The 4826-nt window shown below is 34.8% G+C and overlaps 1 long non-coding RNA gene across 1 annotated transcript in view; it reads right to left on the bottom strand.

Annotated features, from left to right (window-relative positions):
• Positions 1 to 1297: 1297 nt before the first annotated feature.
• The window catches only part of LOC106476501, a 5245-nt gene continuing 1716 nt past the window's right edge, over positions 1298 to 4826 (bottom strand). The window contains exon 2 of the long non-coding RNA XR_001291899.1: positions 1298 to 2035. This is a non-coding gene — a long non-coding RNA (uncharacterized LOC106476501). The remainder of the gene's footprint in view (positions 2036 to 4826) is intronic.

Here is a 4826-nt window from a genome sequence, read left to right as displayed (position 1 = left end):
TCACGTTTTGTGATGTTACACTCACGTAGGCTGTAGTGTTTCTCTTCCAAGACATTTGGACTTCTAAGGTCAAGTATTTGAGAAAAAAATCCCAAACTAAAGTGTGTAATGATACAACATCAGGAAAGTGTGCAAATTTAATGTAATCAGGTCGAACCGTATCAAAAAATTAGCTACAAATAAAAGGTGACCTGCAGAAATCACAGTAATTCTAAAAACCCACGGGCTAAACCAAAGTAGTACATGTCAACCACGCCACATCCAGAACAGTCTTGTATACGACAGATGTAATAGTGATCTAAACAACTTTCCACGAGGGGGAGAAATGTACGACCTTTGCTTCACCCTACAGTTGATGTATTCGTTGAAAGTTTATTGAAGAGAATTTAGTTTCGTGTAAACATTACAATTTGAAGATGGTTATTTTGGTTGAACAAACAAACGTTAGTATTCAAATATATACGTATATTCCGATGTGGACATTTTTAATAATATGCATCAGTGGAAAACTAATTAAAAATGTGTAATAAACACCCAGATGTGCGAAAGAAAAATCAAAACTCGATGGATCAAAGTATTTTTTTTTTAATTAAGTGTTCTCAGTACCTACAACCTCATTACAAATTTATCAACATTATTTTTAACTCGTCTCTTTTCTTGTACATCTCAGCTTAAAACTATCTCTGTTCCTTTTGTTGTTACACAACACATAAATGACAGATTTTAAAGGTTTTTCTCACACTAACATACTATCCTGATGTAATTTCTCATCCTGTACTTCTAAGATATACAGTGTTATAAACTTGAGTTTCACATATTAATGATACTGAATTAGTTTTTGTGGTTTATTTTCTCATTAATGGTCAACTCATTTATGAATTATTTATAATTAATTTTTCCTATGGGATTATTTTTAAAAACTTTTTTTTGGATTGATTGATTGATTAACTTAAATCCCCAGTAAGTTAGTTTTGGAAGAGTGTACATTACTTGATTTGTAAAGTAGTAACCGATGTTGAAAACTATTTCATGACCAGTGATTTACCAACACTAATTTTTTCTTCCAGAAAGAACCAGCATTTCAACTTTCAATACCAAAGAACAGTTCGCTGCCTTCCTATACTGTCACAAACCAATAAAATCCAAGTACAACAAAAAAAAAACATTACGATTTACATACGAATATTTTATCAGTTTTAGCTTACTTGAAAAATCCAACAAACCTGTGTCGATCAGCAGAGACCCATGGTTGAGATACACTGCTTAACCCATGTTTTAACATTCAAAATGAAACTACTTAAGTCATCAAAGTAGTTTATTAAATTTCACAAACATCATATTCTTCAAATATAGAGAGAAAGAAGGAAAATTAAAAATCTTGGTTGGATATCAGAAAACTACTACCAAAACTAAAACCAAAAGTTAAGTAAAACACAGCTAAGGTAAGTTTTATTTATCAATTACATACAAACCCTTACATAAAATCAAACTGGAAATAATAGTAAAATGTCAACTACAAAGTACAGTCACAGCTTGCCACTTCATACATCGTGACATAACACAAAAAAAGAAAGATCATGCCTTTTGTTCTCTTATTGATAAACGTGTCCAACAAAGTCACAGAGTTGTACATCAACATGGCTTCACTATTACACAATTCAATGATCTGATAATTTTATTAATCATGCTTACTTGTGACAGTTTGGTCCCTAACTTCTAAAATAATCTATACTGAATTTTGTGGGTATATTTAACAGTCTTGTCACCAGTAGAAGCCAATGTTATCTAAACTCCTTTCACAGACCACACACCCAGACTGCTGACCATAAATCTTTAACATTATCAGATGGGGGATGTAGGAACAAAAAAAAAACAAACAAACAAAAAATATTGTGGCAAGTTAGTCTAGAGAATCAGCTTTATTCAATCATGTAGGCCATGTAAAGTTTATCTTCAGCACTGTTAGCTGGTGCAAGTTCGTGTCCAGGTGCCAACGTCACAAACCCCAGGAACATGAAAGTCCGTACGAGGGTAGCTGTAAAGATTTACCAATATTTACTCAATGCTTTAGATAAAGAGAAACACTAAGATTGTGAAATACCTGATAAAGACATGTAATCATCAGCATTTCAAAACTAACTAACATTTTGTCTTCTTTTTTTGCCAGATAAACCACTAGTATAACAGTTTGAGATTTAATTCAACATAAGAGTAGTTTTTACAAGTAAGTCTTGAATAACTTGATACTACATTTATAAATCACTGCATTCAACACTCAGAAGTTTATCTGTATAAAAACCCACCCACCCCACGTTAGGTCTTATTGTCATTAATTAATGTTATTTAATATAATAATCGATATGGGGATACATAGAATAACTAGGCCTAGGTCACTAGCATTAGGACTAACTTCACAAATTTGATGGATCCGATAGGCCTAGATATATACGGTAAACTTTAAGCATGATGCATCATCAACATGTTATGGAATATTAGGCCTAGGCCTGTAATTGATCTAGAGCCTACAAAGAAACATTTATATGCATTATGATCGTTTATATAGACCTTACAATAGAACTGCCCTTACATTGCGATTTTCTCAAGTCAGGCCCAATCCCACTTGTTCTTCACTAATGCATCTCATTGTTAATATTTATATTGTTATTCAGTAAGTGTACAAGCGTTTAATAGTTAACCTTTGCACCAGCGAGGCGGGCTTACATGTCCAGAACAATAAGTGCATCAGTTTTAGAAACCCCTCGCATGGCAAGCATTCCAGCACAGTCAACCAACAGTGAAAACACGTCCGTTGTCGTAAACAATCGCCTGGTTACCAGTATACACTCCCACTTGTAATCTGTGTAAAGTGGGGCGTACCAACGGACCATCCCTGCCGCCACGTCGGAGTGAGAGCGTACAAGTTTGGACCCAAAAGGTGGCGAACTATGTCTGGGCAGGACAAATTCTGGTGGAGGGCCGCAGCAATTCTGAAATGAGGCACTTGTCCTGCGATAGTGGTTTTTCTCGGAGTACTCCGTTCCTTGGCACTTGGATTTATTGATCCCTGCCAGCTCCTGATAAGGCCCGTTTGTTGATATGGTTTGTCCGAGTCGACTTACCACAACATCGCCTTCACTTTTGCCTACCATCCATAAAAAACATTTTACACGATATCATAAGACACCACGAGCAAAGTTTACTCGAACACACCTATTAGGACACCTCGCCGTTGGCGTATTTCACCTTTAAACTAAGTAACTGTCACGAAATTATGGTTTGTAATCTGTGTTCAGTTTCCGGAAATGTTTACAACTCATCCTAATTACAAACAACGATAAACGGTGTATAGGAACAAGGATTCCTCCCTTGTTGACGTTCATCACCCCAAATCTTTCATTGAAATTTCACGCTTTTGTAATTTTGAAAATTTTTTTTTTTTTTGTACTTTTGCGTTGTGTTCATAATTGCCATTGACTGTCATTAGAATCCTGAAATAAATTTATTTGGCGAAATTTTTCTGTTTTATTAATAGTGTGGCCATTTCTGTGATCGACTGGCCAGGAAAAAATATGGTCGCTCACCCATACTATAAGGTTTAAATTCGCTAGAAAAAAAATAGTTCCAATGGTTTCCAAGCGGAACCGTACGGCTAAAGGATTAAAAAGGTTCAATTAAAAACGTCACGTGTGGGTATTATATATATTGAAAAAGGCATAATAAATTTGCAACTATAAAAATTATAGATATGTACGAAGGGTTTGCTCGAAAAACTATTTGGACCAGGATCTGGGTAGCAAATGCCCGAGCGCCCCCTACGCCTATGATCTTCGTAAGCATATTTATCTATACACATTATCGGGTTATTTTTTATCTAAGTTGTTAGTTTGCTCTGAGTGAGTGGTAGTTAATATTAATCTTTTAGAGATGAATTTACATGTTTTGAAACAGGACCGTAACTCAAAGTTCTCTCTAATTTTTTTGTACTCTCTGGGCTTCAAAGTCTACTATTTTGTCCTTGGGAAATGTCGCACTTTCGCAATCGTCTTGTACCGAATTAACTCAGTTTTGTTGATATATTTCTACATTACTAGAACCGTAAAGGCAGCGAGATTAGTAACACACAAAAGAAAGAAAATTGCCTGGAAATTATGCAGTTCGCGTCAGAAGCACAAGTTACTTTTTTCAAACTGGGGTCCACGGGTCATGCCCGAAATTTCCTAAAAATAAGATTTATAGAATAAAAAAATACGTTTCTTCAAATTAACTTTATATGAACTAAAACATTTAATTTTGAAATATAACTTTTTATGTGAACGGAATCTTTTTCCAAACAAAACGCATCGATAGGTTTGGAGTCTATGAAAAAAAAATTAAATTAAAAAAGGTCCTCGGATTACTTGAGAAGTGTTAAGCTAAGTATTTACCGAATTCACAGTCCGGCTAATAAAGCCACAGAGGTCGTGTTATTCCACCTTCCGAAACGTAAATGCAAAACATGAGCCCGAATGTTTTATAAATTTCCCAACATTACGTTCTGGGATTAAACCGATAAAGGCCAGGGACTGCCTAAAACCCCGAAAACTTTAGATTCTCAGTTGTACTATCTGGGCATATTTTTAGTTCATTTACGAGTATGAAAATTGAACAAAACGAGTATTTATACACTTCATCATAATTTTTTCTCTTAAAAAGAAACTATATAGAGGTCTGGTGTTTTTGTTTCATTTTATTTATTTTTTGACAACGGGCAACATCGGTAATCTTCATTACTGGCATTCTTTTTCTTTGATCTGCTAAAAACACTGTCGATCATTCTACGAGTTGGC

This window comes from Limulus polyphemus, unplaced genomic scaffold, assembly GCF_000517525.1.
Source record: "Limulus polyphemus unplaced genomic scaffold, Limulus_polyphemus-2.1.2 Scaffold10738, whole genome shotgun sequence".
Classification (NCBI taxonomy): domain Eukaryota; kingdom Metazoa; phylum Arthropoda; class Merostomata; order Xiphosura; family Limulidae; genus Limulus; species Limulus polyphemus.
This window is presented reverse-complemented; position numbering and strand designations above follow the sequence as displayed.